Source organism: Rhipicephalus sanguineus, chromosome 1 (genome assembly GCF_013339695.2).
Source record: "Rhipicephalus sanguineus isolate Rsan-2018 chromosome 1, BIME_Rsan_1.4, whole genome shotgun sequence".
Classification (NCBI taxonomy): Eukaryota; Metazoa; Arthropoda; class Arachnida; order Ixodida; family Ixodidae; genus Rhipicephalus; species Rhipicephalus sanguineus.
Window position 1 is genome coordinate 40942056 of NC_051176.1, and position 17841 is coordinate 40959896.

The following is a 17841-nucleotide window of genomic DNA, read 5'->3' on the forward strand; positions in this document are numbered from 1 at the left end:
GCAAATAATATTTTGTATAAAGAAGCGCGCCTGCCTTCTCTTCTTACACGGTTCCAAATTCTAACCGTACGTACCTTCCTAAAGATATATGCGACACCTCAGAGAAGGTCACTTTATGTTTTTATCAATGAGCCGACGTCCTTTTTTAACCAGCAGTGGTCTAGATTAAGGTGCCCACAAGTGATTGTCGCACAAAAGCTCTTGGAAAAAATACAAGTAAACCTTCGTGAGGTACTTGTACTTAACAGATCTCCCCAAACAATTAGAATAGAGTTCGACAATATATTTCCTAAAGAATGCAAACATTTACCCAATAGGTACCTGAATGCCGTTTTGGAAGACCACCTGTCACATTTAGAAACAAACATCGTTATAGCGACTGACGCTTCAGTTTGTGAAGAAAAGGCAGGAGTGGGAATTGCATCCTCAGCTTTGGATTGGTCTTTTTCAATTCGATTACCCGACTTTACGCCTATTTATCAAGCGGAATTGCTTGCCATTGTCCTAGACCTACGTAAATTGCCCCTATCAATAACAGAAGCTGTCATTCTGACAGATTGTTTATCTATCTGCTCTGCATTAACTGCACCTAATTGCTCGAATGCCTTAGAAGTATTTTATTCCCTTGTCCCAAGACATTATCGCCTTATTCGCTTAGTGTGGGTACCAGGGCACAAGGGTCTAATCCTCAATGAATATGCAGATGCACTTGCGGTGGCATCACATAATGGTCCCATAATCTCGATATTGCCGACGGTGGCGTTCGTGTCAGCAGCACGATTTGAAAAGTTTGCAACGTCGGATACCTTTGCCAAATCGGCTTTGGCAACATCTGAGTTTCCACACCTTAAGTATCCATGGAGAAATCGTTGGTGCTGCACTAGAAGGGAAGAAGTATCAATTACCAGGATACGATGCCGCGTTCCCCCACTGAACTTCTACCTACACAGGTCGGGTCTGGTACAGTCACCCTTATGCCTCCACTGCAACGAGAGTGAATCTCTGCATCATTTCTTTTTAACATGCAGATTGTTCACAAATCAAAGAAAACGATTGCTAGATCAACCTCTCCGAAGGATGGGCTTAAATTTATCCCTTCCGGTGATTCTTTCCTTTGGTGCAACTGAAATGGGCTTTAGCCACAGGAACGTTTGCGCAGCCGTGTGCGAGTTTTTACGGGCAACAAAAAGAATAGAATGTTAAGTTTATGCACCATTTCACTGTTTCAACCTATTCAAATGTTTTTTTTTGTTTTTTTTTGTTTTTGTTTTTTTTTAACATCTGGATTGTACCAGTGAATCTAATTTTTTTAAAACATTCATTCCTAAACTTATTCGTATTGTAAAACAATTTAATTTCTAAAATAAGGTACCGCCTGTGTCATGGCCGATCCCCCGTGGTGGGTTGCGCCAAGTAACTGAGGACCAACCAACCAACCAACCAACCAAATCATCAACACCGTATACGGCTCGTGCATAGCCAGCGAAGCAGCGTTCTAGAAAAAAGGCTGTGCATGCCCGTGCCATCCACAACGTCTCATGAAAGGTTTCGTTCACAGCGGTATTGAGGACTCGATGATGCATACCTGGACTATTAGGAATGTGTTTATCAACTCCGGTACTTCTATGAAGGAGGCACCATTACCTTTCGCCTGCGACAGTCTGCCGACGGCATATGAAGATGGCTACGTCTCCTCCCGCTCACCCAGGCAGCAAGAGGAGGAACACAGCCTGGGCGCCTTGGGTCACCTGGGGTTCGTTCCTGCAGCGAATGGCCCCGAAGGGACCGCCGCTCGATGCTGCGCCACACCGGCACTGGGCTACGCTGCCTTTATCGCTGTCCATCGCGGTCCTAGCCTCTTCGCCTGGCACCGTGCTGCGCGCAAGTTCAGCCGATCGGATCCTAAGGGCACACCTGCTGACCATGGCCGAACCACTCAGGTTGGTGCAGTGCTAAAAAGGCGCAGACATTCTGGGACAAGGCAGAATGCATGTACCTAATAGTGTAGTAGATCAAGTCACAATTCTGATTATTGACTCCAATTTCACATGTACTCAACGTCGCGTTTGCTCTCTATAGTTTCAGTTAGCATTGTTTTAAAGATATATATCTGTAAGAGAACCAAAATCGCTACTTATTACTGTTACTGCTCCTAATGACGCGCTCTGTTGAGATGCTACGCAAGAGTGTTCGGGAACTATACATTTGCAGTGGCTGTGAATATAGGATTACGTATAGTATAAGGTAGAACCCTCTCCTGCATTTTCATTATTGGTGTTGATTTAGATAACATGGTATCAATGAAATATGGCCCCACGAGAGCCGGAAAGTTTAGTAACTAATGTGACTGTAATTTGCATCTTGAAGCTGAAGCTTCGCCCGCAGCCGCGGTATTGTGGTTACGGTGATCGGCTGCCGACCTGAAGGTCGAGGGTTACATCCCGGCCGTGGCGGTCACATTTCGATAGAGGCGAAATGCCAGTGGCCCGTATACTGTGCGATGTGAGTGCACGTTAAAAACACCAGATCGTTGAAATTTCCGGAGTTCTTTGTTGATCGAACGTGAGCTTGGACGTGTTGTATATTCCTTCTTAACACCTATAGCGCACAGACACATATTGTTTATGTGATGTATATCGTTTATGCGGCACGTAAAACACCGAATGGTATGCCCTATGGCAAAAGGGTGTTAAGAGGGTGTGTCGTTCGTACGTTTGGGGACTAACGGGGCTTCCACAACAATTGATCTCTTTAAGCCCTAACGGCACCGGGTCTAACAGTTAGTCCCCATGCAGTTACTGCTACAATCTTACTGTTGGTCCCCACAGGTCACCTCAATGGACTAACATTTAGTCCTCACATTTACACCTTACTGGGCAACTATTGGTTCCCACAGTTGCACCTCGCCGGACGAACGGTCGGTCCACTCAAATACTCCATGCGGATGATGTTTTTATCCCCAGTTCAGGTGATCCGTTAATCCCCAGAGATAATTTTATGCAGTTACTCTGCACGAAGCTTAATACTTTTATTGCGTGCTTTTTTTTCCGTGGTGAGCAACAAATGGCGCCGAGTAGAACATGCTAAAAAATATTTACTCATGCGTGAATCAGTGCTGTCGCAGTGAATGCGACAGCAGTGCTTTCGCAGCATCATTAGCTGTCACAAATTGAGTACGGTTAGTTAGGAAGCATTCTATCCACTTCAAAGGGATAGGGTCAATATTCTCACGGGGTCATGACGTCGACGAATACAGCAGTCGGCATGTTCAAGATGAAACTGTCTATTTGCCCGTCTTGTGACCGGGAAATGAAAACTCAAGCTACAGCAATACACTCTGTACACTGATAGCGGCGAACAGGGCGTCGGCCGGCGATAAAACTGCTCAGCGGTAAGGCAGGTCGGCATTTATACATGCGGCATCGAACATTCGAACCTTAACGCTGGTGGCCGCATTAGTTCCAGAGTGAACCGAACTGTTCGCGTTTGCGCGCTCAAGCCTATTAGAAGATTCTGAAATAACCTGGAAGGTTCCCAGACATTCGAGAGCAGTTTGCGCAAGAAAGTGGTTACATGTGTAACGGACCAGTTGCGTGAACATAGCAAAAGAAGCGCGCTTGGCAATATAAAGAGTACTGAGATTAAGAAGCAGTAAGCGATGAGACACCTTGTCAAAAGCTTTAGCAAGATCTAAGAGAATACAGTCAATAACTTGACCTTTCTCTAAAGGGGAAGAAATGTTATGCAACAGCAATATTAGTTGTGTTTCGCAGGAGTAGTTCTTGTGAAACCCATGCTGAATTGAAGAGAAAAAGGGGTAGATTAAGAAATGAGACGAGATTAGAAAATATGACACGTTCAAGGATTTTGCCAGGTACGCTGAAAAGTGAAATGGGTCTGCAATTGAGAGGAGAATGCGGGTTACCTGATCTCAACAGAGGCACCACCTTCCAAGTCGAGCACTCAATAGTCTGGGTGAAAAGATACATAAAAATACGGAGGAGTACACTGCGGTATATCTCAGAAATTTGGAATTAATTTCGTGCGTGCCTCTGGAAGGAGATAGTTTTGAACAATGAATCTACTTTAAAATGCCCGCAAAATCGTTAACAAGTGGAACCATGAAATAAAAAAAAGTCCTTTTTGTGCATGTGCGGAAGTGTGTTAATACCGAAATCGAAATGATTTCGCAAAGGTGTCGTTCAGAACCATGCAACATTCTCCAGTGCTTACGGTGCAAGAATTTAACGACGAAGAGATGATCTTACCTTCACGCTTATTTTAATGGCTTAAAAAGCTGCCAGGAAAATAGTGAGCTAGTCTTTTACTGGTGTTACTTGCGCGATCACCGCAACAGAGGATCACGGGGATGGCGTGTGCTGACAAGCTTTTTTAAGGCGAAAGCGTCATTTGGCGCAATGCGCGATCGGACCGCCATCGGAAAATCGCCGCAGAAAAGCGGCACACAACTGAAGTCGTCTTTGAAACTGTGAAAAAGGTTGTATCAAAACCAAGCGCATGGTTTTTCTACGTTCAGAAACCAAACGTCGATGGGGAAATGACAAAATTTCGCCGAAGTGCGAGAAAACGCGAACTACAGAAAGACAGCGAGGCAACATTGTGGCCCCGGCGAGTGAGCCGCACAGTCACCCCGCTGACGCCTCTTCAATGTGAGGTAGAATGTGGAACGCGCATCGAACTGTAAAATATATACGACAGCATGCACGCGGCATTCGTGAACATGATCTGAAAGCTTAGGAACATTTCGCTACGCTCAGCGATAAAACTCTGCGACATAGCTGAGCGCCGAGTAAAGCTCTCGCGTATCGATGTAAGAAGTTTGCTAGGTGCCCTGCTGGTCTGTGCACTAGCTAACAAAATAGGGCATTTAAATATATCCAAGCATACATTTGCCAATGAAGGGACTCTAGGGTACCTAGGATCGAATTATCTGCTTTGGAGGCAGAGAGCCTCTCGTAGATCTTATGTTTAATTCCCAGCATGTGCATCGAAGTCTGAATGTTAGAAGGATGTCTAGAAATTGCAATATAATGGATCCGGCACAATTGTGAATCTGCTATGGACAAAAGCATGCAGTCTCTTACAAGTAACAAGAGAGTGATAATATTAATCAAATAAGGAAATCAACAACACACCAAAGAATGCTAATGCTTATAAAGCTTTCGAAATTTTCTATGCTGATGTCAATCCTTTATATTGCTATTGGACTCCATCAGAAAAAAAGGACAGCCTGTTTCACAGAGAATAAGTTGTCATTTTTTTTTTAGGGAGAAGCACCGTTCTTTCTTATTTAAGTGCTGCGAGCACGCAGCCTTCTACTAAGTGGCGTTGTTTGCCTCAATTCCAGACAACGAGAATCCATCGGGAGATGTGGTCCTGCCACCCGCTGGGACAAAGGCAGAGGAGAGCTGGGACAAGGTATGTGCCGTTTTGCTTCTTTGGTCTTCTGCATTGTTAATCTGTTCACTCGAAGATCGCGGAGTAGTTCATTCGTACACATTTAGCGAGATAACGTTTAATAGAGGAAGGTGTTTTCACATTTAGTGTGTCAATGACCTTGTATATACATGCCAGTGATTACTCCAATAACACGTATTACCGGGACACGTCTCCACACTTTTGTGTTGGTGCTCTTCGCTTTTCCGCTGCGAGGCTCTACACACGCTGAGTTGCACGGCTTGCGAGCTTCTGGCAAAGTACCGTTTCTCGAATATATTTCTTTACTGCTCTCTATCACTTTCTCCAAATGTGTGTATGCATGGTTTTAGTTTTGCCTCTGGGCAACACTAGAGGCCGGGTAATCATTAATAGTTAAGTCTTATATCCCGAATCGCACTCAGCTGTCAACAATTTATCGCATATTCTTGAACTGGATGAAAAGACTTTGTCGATAAGAAAAAAAGCAGCAATAATCTTGTTTTCAAGAACTGTTTTGTATCTCATATTTGAGGTTAAGCTGTATTGGTGCACGCACATGCCTCGTACACTTAGAGTCCATAATATTTATACGTGAGGTTCGCACAGTTCGGCTTTGACAGCTGTGTCGACCGTTTCGGTCGAATTTGTTCCCAGCACACGTATCCCCGTGACCTCCTTTTACAAAAAAAAAAATGTTACGGAAGCTTTGCACTAGTAGTTCCAAGCCTTAAGGAGGAGCGGAGCTTGGTGGCCTTCTTTTGTTCAAGTTTCATCTCTTCTTTCTTTGACCTTTTTCTTTTTCTCGCTCTCGCTGCTTTTCTCTCTCTCTTTGTTTCTTTAATTTCTCTATTTCTTTCTCTTTGTGTCCCGCAATCTTTTTTTAGTTTTTGTTTCTTTCTATCTCTCCTCTCTCCTTTTTTATGTCTTTATTCCCTTTATTTTGCTGTGTTATTCTCTTTCTTTCTTTCTGTCTTTACTCTCGTATCACGTGCTCCACATCGCCGATAAGAGTTTTCGTTTAACGCTCGCTCCTGTGGTGTTGTGTACGACGGAGCACAAGTTACCGCTAGCCTAAAGAGCTTCGCTGTTAAATGAACGCTGCTGTTTTGAAAGACACCGAAATACGCAGCCTTATCTAAAGGCGATGCTGTTTCTCGCCGGAAAGATGCCATGCTTTTCAGCGTACGCAATAACTTCTGCATGCAGCAGAGTCCTTCGCTTGGTGCTTTCTAACATCTTTTCCTAGCTGACCAGAGTTGCCTTGCCAATGTAGATCTTAATGTATATGAAATATATTTGAGTGGTTTGATTTGCTGTTTCGGGTAGAAAATCTAGTGGTGTGGATTGGACTCCATTCTGGCTCCTGCTTTAATTTTTACGAATGCTTCCAGTGCTTCAGCATTTTTGACGGCCGACCACTTCATGGAAAAGCCGTCGCCCCTGATAAGCGATGGCGGTGCGCGCGCCCGTTTCGCTCGAAGCACGGTTTAGAGCGCTGCACTACGGCAGCGTATGAGAGCAATCATTCCTACTTCGAGGGCGTTCTTTAAACACTGACAAAGTCGTCACGCACAATGTTTGTTTCTAGATGCCTAAAACACCGCTGCTTTACACCACGTACACCCGTGAGCAAAAGTATACGGACCATGCTTTCGACAGCAGACGGCTCGCGAGTAGATGGCGAAGAAAGCGATATCGGCGCTTCCGTGGTCCGTATACTCTTCCTCACGGGTGTACCTCAGCGAAATATTACTTGTAGCTTATAGTCTATTTAAAGGACCCGCAAAGTCCCGCCAATATTATTTTTAATATTTCAAGCAAACGTACGTAGCGGAGCGATGGAAAAAGCGAAACTAGCGAGGGCCGCCTTTTGATCGCAAAACGCGTGTAACTCCGCTATGACGGCACCATTTCGAAAAATGCTCGTTGGTGCCTGTTCGTTGTAGACTCCTGCACAAATGCAACAAAATAACTAAATTTCGACATCTGGGTGGTTTCGACCTCTGGTTGGGTTACAAGTTCAAATAGATTTACACCGGCGGCGAAGGCAATCAAGAAGGCGGTTGCCTGCCCACCCGAACCATGGCGTCTTCCTCCTCGTCTTCGCGTCACTAACGCTGGGGCGCTTTTTGTGTATCGCTTTTGAATGCTGTCATATTTATTATTGTTTTACAGAGTGAAATGTAAACTACGAAATTGATGTTTGCCGTGACCCATTGTCCGAAATCTGCCGCCTTGCTGATTCTTTACTCAATACCCCTATGTCACGAGTCCTGAATTTAAATTCGGGTGTTTTATTATTATGTGTGGCCTCTGTCGCGTTGTTTCTAAGGCCAAGTTCAAGTGTTTGAGCCTAGTGTAGGCGCAAACCATGCTGCCGGCTAATCAATGCAAAGGGGACTGTTGATCGCTGATGTCTAACATTTAAGAACCTTCGTACTCAGGTTTGCCGTACTTTGTTAGACATCGTGGCAGAGTGTATATTTATATGACGTATGCCTTTGGTAATTGAAATGACCTAATATAGGCGAGATTGCAGAGGCATCACCTTTGTTTTTGCGCCCCCTGCTCGCAGCGTGCCCCGCTGTGTCGCTGTCCATCTGGGCGAACGGAAAGCAGCCAGCAGCGCTGGTTGCCCTGCCTCTTCAGGGTCTCCCGGAGCGGCAGAAGGACGCGACTTCTGAAACCGGCGCCAGCCGTTTTCGAGCAGCGCTTTCTGGTGTGCGGCACGCATTCCCGCATGTGTCCTGCCTGCATCTGCCGCGTCGGCTGACACAAGCACCGCAGTCCGTAGTGGCGGGTGTAAAGACTGTGCCTCGATCACCAGCCGGTGATCGAGGCACAGTCTTCGGTCGGGAACTGGTACGACCATATGGCAACCGTATTTTGGCCGCAAGAAACATGTTTAGTTTTATTTAATTGACGTGGGCGTATTAAACAAAGAGATATGATTTGCCAAACCTGTCTCATAGTCTGCTTTCCTTGCTGTCGCTATGAGCTGAGAAGAGGTGAAATATTTTTGAAGAGGGTGTTTTCTCGGAACCAACCTTTCAAGATGTGCTCTTTTCTGTTTTAAGACAGCAACTGGCTGCCTTGGCGTGTGTATGGATGTGCTTCGTACATTCTCTCCAATCACAAAAGTGGAGGAGGAGAGGGCAAAGGCAAAAACAGGAAACCCTATGGGAAAAGGGGGGAGAAACAAACATAGGAACGGGCATTGAGGTGAGCTGGCGAGCCGCATTGTGTAGGTAAAAGGGAAACATATAACAAATAAAAATGGAGTAGGGATGAGGGGCACTCTGCCTGCGTCGTGGTTTGCTTCGCGTCGTTAGCGTAGAAGAGGGGGTATTCCGCTGCGTCATCACGCTAGCATGTAAGCAGTAGCTAAAGGTGATAGTTTTAACTTAGAAATTCTTGGAGAAAAGCCTTAAGTCTGACTGGTTTCTGTTGTAGAGCCACTATATCGGATACATTCGATAGCTCCCTTTCAAACGTTTATCCTTATTCGCTGGATGGCATTAAACATACGATTAAGCTTTTATATGATGGACGTAATGCTCGAGTGTTTTCATATGCAACGCCAATTTAAAAGTATGTGCAAGTTTTACATTTCAGGCAAGCACAAGCAATTATTTGGCGGAGGAATGAGGCTTCTATTTTGCGTGTATTCACATGCCTTGGAAGTTTCTACTACGTCGACAGGTGACCCTTGTGTCTTCAGGAAACGCTTTTCTAAAGCATTTGTTGCTTGCTAATATCCGATAATAATTATAGAGGCCACTTGAGTACTTAGTTAAAAAACATTGCAGTGGCTTAGCTCGGCTATGCCAGGATATACGTAGCGTTAACAAAGGTTCAGCTGATTATTCTGAGCTTTCCAGATTGTCTAGGATTAGCTTGATTGTCATGCTTACTGCTGCTCCAATGACACACATTCGGCCACATCGTTCAGAACCGGTAGACCTGGCGGCATGGCCGGCTAACGATACCCATTGGTAACGCTAAAGAGCGGAATGTTCTGCTTAAAGGCCAACTCCGGCGATTTTTCGAGGTCGATGGATCTCAATGAAATTCGCTGGGTACGTTCCTTTGCACGTTTCCGTCATTTATGCCAAATTACAGGCTTGAGACTTGCGCAGATTGTTTGCAAATGAATTTTAAAGATTGTCTGCAAACGCCCTCCTGGCTTCTTACAATTATTGGCAACATTGCATCTGTGACGTCAATATTGGGAAGGCAGCAGAAGTGACGCAGCCGAGGGCACCGCTAACTTCGGCGCTTCGGCCGCTACAGCGAGCGTCTGCTGTGCACAAGGCGACAGACAACGTTGGTTTGGCCGGCGCTTCGCTGGTCGTCCCGGCTGTCACAGTTTTCATACTCGGCGCCGGCGTGACCGGCATGCCTTGCACGACTTCCGGTTCGTTCGTAACAACATCTACGTCATACGTAGACAGCACACTCGGTTGGTTTTCGGTTTCGGTGTTGCGCTTTTTTGCTTATTTAAAATTATTCTCCAATTTGCCGAGTATTTGTGTTATCGGGCCTGTAACAGGAGCGTCTCAGGAACATAAAAGCACCATTACTTTGACATGGCCAAAAAATCGCCGGAGTTGGACTTTAACGAGAAAGTTCTTGCACGTTGTGCAAACCCGCGCCATGGTTTCACCCCACTCAGGCGCCGCCACTAAACACAACGTTTCACGCATGGCACTACTTAGCGGTGTCAAGTCTTTCATGTGCCATACTCTTTCACACACGTCGCACACGTATCCAAACGGATTGTTTACGAAGTCCGTCTCGAAGGTCCGAGTCGCACTGGCGCTTTCACTAAGTTTCACAGTATAGGCAGTCGATCGGCGAGCCACGACGTCATCGACGGCGTCTTGTTGCTGCTGCAGAGATGGTCGGGCACGTCGCTCAGCATCCTGGCGATGCCGCTTTGCTAGACGTTCCTCCCTTTCCTCCAGTGTCTCCGCAGCGCGTTTAGCCTTCCTCTGTTCATTCTTCGTACGCTGAACCGCTAATTGCCAGGCAACTACTTCGGGATCCGATGACATAAACTTCTCGGCTCTTCTGCGCCGTTGAGCAGCATTTGCGCCTCCTTCTCCATGGCGTTACCCACCTGCAAACGCCAGTCAGAGGCGCTATCAAGTGGCACCAGCGCATTGTCAGACGGCGACTGCACAGCGACGGCGAACAGCTGCGCGCCATGGCTACGACGTCACCCCTCTCGAATGCGCAGAGCAGCAGCGGCGAGTCGCGCGCGCTGGCGCCAGTCTGTCTGCCCGGCGACGACGCCACTACTCCTGCTCTCCGCCACCAGCATCGGCGAGCCGCGCGCGGCGGTGGCGGAGACGCGCGTGAGATGCCGGCTCCGCACTCATCCTCACGCATGCGCAGCACGCCTCATGATGACCCACGCGAAACCGGCTCCGGCTAGGCAAGTGTAGCTAACGCTACAAAATGCTAGCAGCCGGTTGTGCTGTGATTTTGGGTCACTCCTAGTTAGTCATGCTTTGGCATCTAATTTACACGCTTTGGTGTAGCGCTTGTTTATCGCGCCGTGGGGGTAATTTCTGTCAACTAATGTTGCTTTTGGAATGCTCAAAATGGTGAACGCACCCTACGTCGTCGCTACAGATGCTCCTTTTACGCCTCGTCTTTCCGACAAATAACTCTTGCTGACCCAGACACAAGTGATGACTAGTGCCACCTGGCTGTTTTTGTCTACTTGAGAAATGTGCTGAACTAGAAGAGAAAGCAGCAGAACATGGAAGGCTGCTCACGCATTCGGAGTAGTGCTCACGAAATTCTAATCTAGAAATCAAGGGTGTTGTGAAGAAAGAAAATGAGGACCTCGCTACAATTGCGACTCAAATAGACAATTCAATCAATGAGCTATCCAGCTCGCATCCTTGAGAAACCATAGTTGTGCAGTTCAAAATTCAGAGCTAAACGTGACGCCGCGCTGAGTAAAGCAACAAAACTAGAGTCCCGAAGGGATGCTTGAGACTACAATCGCCGTTTACGTGAACGAACATCTGTGCCAAGCGTTGAAGAGGCTGCATGGCATGGTAGTGCAAAGCAAATAAGAATATAAACGGAAATCTGTGTGGACCAGCAACGGGAAAATGGATGCATGGGAACACGATACCTCCGACGCTGTGCATATATCGGAACAACGTGCTCGTGCTGGGATTACGTCTGCTGTTTCTTGCGCTACTGGAGACACTCGCCTTGAAGCGCCATGGAGTATGACGATTTCATCTCACCGCTTCGTTTTCAGTTTAAACAAATCTCCAGCATTCCGTTCTGCACCTGAATGCTTGATGAGCTGCCAGTAAACAGAAACTATTACCAATTTTGAAAATCGAATCTCTTTCATGTTCTATATTATTACGCTAACGGAAATATGCTACCATGAGAGCAGTTCTCCGCTGTACCTTGATGGTTATGATGACGACGTTTTAAATGGAGCTGATGGGTGAGGAGGGGAGCACTCCATTTCGCATGAGGAATAAAATGCAAACAACTGCCAGAATTTTATAAAACAACACACGACTATGAAATTTTAGCACTTCAACATTTGTCCGATATAACTTGGGCCGTACATAGCCCACCAATTGAATTTTTTTGGCTTTATGAATTTCTTTGATAATTTACTGGAATATGTCGCCGCTAAGGATTTTCGGCTTCTGTTTTGGGAGGCACTAAAATTAATTTTGTTCAAAATACTGCTGGTATACTGGATTTGATATAAGACTTAACTGTGCTCGATTTGTACACCTAATTAGCACACCGTCTCAAGTTAGGATGTCTTCGGCTACATTCTCAATATGTTGATGACGATAGATGGTGATTAGTGGTGGAAGGTACAGTGAAGGCGAAGGCTCGCCAAAACAACAGTTAGAGACTGATCAATGATAGTGTAAGCTATTTCTTAGGGGCCCGAGATCCTGCGCACTTAAAGTGCATAAAGTTTATATATCTAACAAAATGATGACAGTGAAGTGAAACATGTTAAATGAGTTCATACCGTTCCATGGATGAAATACACTAAAAGGAGAAACAATAAAAGGGCGCCACTGCTTTCCAAAGGCCCTTGCAAACAAGCGCCCGCAGGGTAGTGCGTTAAAAATGTGATTCTCCCGTAGCATTATTCCCTTGAGGAGGATGTGCAAATTACATAAAATACGGCGGCGTCTTTTAAGAAGTTTAAAACAGATTGATGATCAAAGAGTGGTTCATGGCTCAAAAACATTGCATGATAAAATGGAATATTCTCACAATATGTTTTAAAGAAGTGCTATTTTTCCGGCTCTATCTCACGACACTATAGTAGGACGTCAAGCATGGCCAGTGCCTCCCCACATCGACTACAGTTCGGAGGTTCACTACTAGACAAGAGCTGGTTGGGCGTGACACAAGTGTGTGCTCTTCTCCGTCTCGAGTATTGGGCATCACCTAGACTTCGTAGTGGATGTCCAGTTACCTGTTATTCGCCTAATTCAACGAGCCTTCTTGTCAGTCCGGGCATGTCGCAAGCGCTCCCAGTAGGTTATAAGCATTTTATGTAAAACGAGACTTCATGTCTTTTAACTGCAGGGACAGGTGAGAATGCTTTGCAAATGTCTGCGCGGACGGATGCGGCCAAATGGTCGGCCAATACACTGCCTTCGATGTCCTGGTGCATTGGGACCCAGCATATGACGACGTGCTGTTTAGAAACGTAAATGACGTGCAAAATGCAACATAAAAAACGGTACATTCGAAGGGTTTTTGTGCGTTTTGAGAGATTTCAAGGCTTTTACCGCACTATACAGTCTGTGTATGTAACTGCGTTCGGTATGTTTAATCATTTAATGCGTTTAGCAGCTGCGAATATCGCGCAACCTTCGGCTGTAAAGATGCTTGTATTAGGATGCAAACCTCCGGCATCGATAAAGGACCGGCCGACAGCTGCGTAGGATTCGCCATCATAAAACTTAGAAGGGTCTGTAAAAATTCAGGACGAGAATGTATGTGTTAGAAAGTTCTGGAACGAACATATAGACATGTGCAACATCTGCAGAAGACAGATTATGCCTAAGAGCTGGTGTTGCATTTTACATGTAAATGCAGACCGTGCAGGTCAATGTTGCAGTCGCGGAACAGGCCAGTTTTTCTAGACAATTGGACGCAGGTTGCTTTTTGGCAATTGAGCGTGAATCATTTGTCCTCCTGTAGCGAAGAGGAACGCCCAGCGCTGCAGCCACATCGCCAGCTCTGCTCGAGGCACGAGCTGGAGCTGCCCAGCCTGTGTTTGCTGAAACGCTGCCTGCGCCTGTACAGCTCTTGCTGTCTCTGCTCGGACGCTCCCGGCCCAGTGTTTTTGTTATATTTTTAGTGGAGGTTGCTGCCGTTTTCCCCGGCCCTGGAATTACGCAGTCGAAAGTTACCGCCCGTCATGCCTGACAACGCCAACTCGACACTCCTCACGGCTTCGCCGCCCATGGTATGTCCCGGTGCCTAACTTCTGCGCGAACCCGAGATCTTCAGCGGCACCGATGAGAAAGACGTGGAGGATTGGCTTGAATCTTACGAACGAGCTAGCGCTACCAACAAATGGGACGATCCTATGAAGCTCGGCACCGTAATGTTTTATTTAACGGATGTCGCCAAGCTGTGGTATAAAAACCACGAGGCTTATATCCCCACTTGGACGACCTTCAAAACCAACATTGCAGCACTTTTTGGACGCCCTGGAGTGCGCAAACTTCGGGCAGAACAACGCCTACGAAGCCGGTCCCAGCAAGCAGGTGAAACGTTCACCAGCTACATCAATGACATTCTCGACCTCTGCCGCCGGGTCAACCCGACGATGGCGGAAGCGGACAAGGTGCGCCACATCATGAAGGGTATTTCCGATGATGCCTTTCAAATGCTGCTCTCTAAGAACCCTGGCACTGTCTCTGAACTCATTGAACTTTGCCAGAGTTTTGACGAGCTCCGAAGACAGCATCTTCTCACGCACCGCCAACACGTATCTGACGAAGCCATCTCGAGGGTAACTAGCGCTCCTTACCTCGAGTCACTGTTCTCCCAGATAAAGGAGTTTGTCCGTGCTGAGGCCGCTCGTCAGCTTTCGCTGCTATCCAAAGCCGGACAACCACCATCGCCTTTGCCAGCAAACATACGCCAGGTGATACAGGAGCAAGTTTGCGCGGCTCTGCCTTCAGTCCGTGTTGCCCTGTTGCCTGTGCCACGGTCGCCGCCTCAGTCCTTTGCACCATTACCATCTGCCGTGCCCCTGCGACCAACACCCCGCCGCGATCAGGCCATGTATCGCCAGGGTAGCGGACAATGGCGCACTTTCGACAACCGGCCAATATGCTTCGCATGTGGGCTACCTGGCCACGTCGCCCGATATTGCCGTCGTCGAGTACGTCCCTACCACCAGACCTTCGAACCTGACCCATATGTGTCACCGCGGCCATCGTTCTCAGCGTCTCGGAACCCCGGCCAGATGTGTTCATATACCGACCACCATCCTCCTGCCAACCGCCGCTCGCCATTGCCTCGACGCCGCTCGCCATCGCCGATGCGCCGTCGCCCCTCTACGCCGGAGCGGGAAAACTAATTGCCGCAGTTCCAGAGGCAGGAACTGCGTCACCCGCGAAAAGACCAAGGCCTCACCCTTCACCGACGAACGTTGTTGACGTGTATGTGGATGGCGTCGCTGCACTCGCCCTTGTCGATACAGGTGCAGCAGTTTCAGTTATCAGTGCCAAACTCTGCGGCTTGCTCAAAAAAGTTACGACGCCGCTGTCCAACATATCGCTTCGCACCGCCAGCGCAGACCGCGTCACGCCGGCTGCTGCATGTTCTGCTCGCGTCATAATTAAGGATCTCCTCTACGTCGTCGAATTTTTAGTCCTGCATTCTTTTTCCCATGGCGTCATTTTGGGCTGGGACTTTCTATCCGCTAATAAAGCCGTTATCGACTGTTCTCGTGCTGAAGTGGCATTTGAAGCGCTTTGCGATGCTAGGTTATTTGACTCTCGTGAAGCCGAGGACCAGCTATTTGTCGCGGAAGACTTTACAATACCGCCGCACTCCTTTGCCCTTGCCACTGTGTCCTGCAACAGTATCGCCAAGTCAAGCGCACCTTTTACGCCATCTCCTATCTTCGTCCGCCGCAAATATTCACCGCTGCCTTTTGCCCTTTTGGAAATTTGTGACGGTGTCAGCGCACTGCTTGTCTCCAACCTTTTGTCATGGCCTCTAACACTACTTCATGGAGAGTGCGTCGGACGTGTGCACGGTGTCGACCCTTCGACCATCACTGACATGCAAACTGCTTCCACCGCCGAACACGAAGTCGTCGGAGTGACCTGTGTCTCCTCGCAGCAGACGCCTACGCCTGATGTCCTGAGCAGCTCCGTTGCCGACACGTTGACTGTTCCACAACGCGTCCAGCTCCTACGTCTCCTCGACAGATTCCGTTCGTCCTTTGACTGCCAGCACGCTTCCCTAGGTCGTACGTCAGCTGTGAGTCACCGCATCGACACGGGTACCAGCGCGCCACTGCGACAAAGACCGTATCGTGTGTCTACGACAGAGCGCCAGGTAATCGACGACCAAGTAGCTGACATGCTGAAGCGTGGCGTCATCCAGCCTTCGAATAGCCCATGGGCATCTCCAGTTGTCCTCGTTAAGAAGAAGAATGGGTCGATTCGCTTCTGCGTTGATTACCGCCGTCTCAACAAAATCACTCGAAAAGACGATTATCCCTTACCGAGAATTGCGATGCCCTTGACTGCCTTCACGGCGCGGAGTTCTTCTCTTCTATTGACTTACGGAGCGGCTATTGGCAAGTCCCCGTGGCGCCTGACGACCGACCTAAAACGGCCTTCATCACAGCCGATGGCCTTTATGAATTCCGTGTCATGCCGTTTGGTCTTTGCAACGCGCCCGCAACATTCGAGCGCATGATGGACAACATTTTGCGAGGTCTTAAGTGGAAAACATGCCTCTGCTACCTAGACGACGTGGTTGTATTTTTATCAGATTTTCCTATGCACCTCCGTAGGCTAGAGGAAGTACTTCAGTGCCTAACTGACGCTGGCCTTCAGCTCAACCTGAAGAAATGCCACTTTGGCGCAAGGCAGCTCACCATCCTTTGCCATGTTGTATTCAAAGACGGTATTCTTCCCGACACCGCCAAGCTTCGGGCAGTTGCTGACTTTCCTAAGCCTGCGTCTCTCAAAGAACTTCGTAGCTTCCTTAGCCTCTGTTCCTATTTTCGCCGCTTCATCCGGAATTTTGCGACCATAACCGCTCCCTTGAATCAGCTCCTACGAAGTGACTCGAAAAGTTACGCTTGGACGCCCGCTTGTGACGATGCTTTTCAAGAGTTGCGCCATCTGCTCACCTCACCACCAATCCTGCGTCCTTTCGACCCTACTGCTCCGACTGAGGTCCACACCGACGCCAGCGGTGTTGGACTCGGCGCCGTGCTCCCGCAGCGTAAATCTGGATTCCAAGTGTACGTCATCGCATACGCAAGCCGCACCCTCACTAAAGCAGATACCAATTATTCTGTTACAGAGAAGGAATGTTTGGCCATAATTTGGGCTCTTGCTCAATTTCGACCTTATCTGTATGGCCGCCCCTTCGACGTAGTCACACACCACCATGCGCTTTGTTGGTTATCCACGTTGAAGGACCCCTCCGGACGATTGGCTCGCTGGGCTTTGCGGTTGCAGGATTTTGACATGCGCGTTGTCTACAGGTCGGGCCGCCGCCACACCGATGCCGACGCCCTATCACGCTCGCCTATGTCAACCGACAGCACTGCCTGCCTATCTGCCGTGGACGAAGTACTTTCGTTCCCAGCTGCCTGCGACATGGCGTCGGAGCAACGAAAGGATGCCTCGATCAGCGCTCTGCTCCGATTCCTTTCCAACCCGTCGACTTTTCCATGAGCTCCTAGAGCCTTGCGTCGCCAAGCTACTCAATTTCAGATCCGTGATGGCCTCCTCTATCGCAGGAACTACATGTCTGACGGCCGCAAGTGGTTCCTGCTGATACCTCGACATCTTCGAGCTAAAATATGTTCAGCCTTTCACGCTGACCCACAGTGTGCACATGCGGGCGTCTTCAAAACATACACCCACCCTGACTTTCCTCGAGGTTCTATTGGCGAGGCATGTACACCTTTGTGCGCGAGTACACTCGGTCATGCCCACAGTGCCGACGACGCAAAGCTCCTACTCCGCACGTCTCTGGTACGCTCCAGCCAATACCCTGCCTGGCCAGGCCCTTCGAGCGCATTGGCATTGACTTGTATGGACCTCTTCCATTCACGGCTTCCGGAAACCGCTGGGTAGTCGTCGCCGTCGACCACTTGACATGATACTC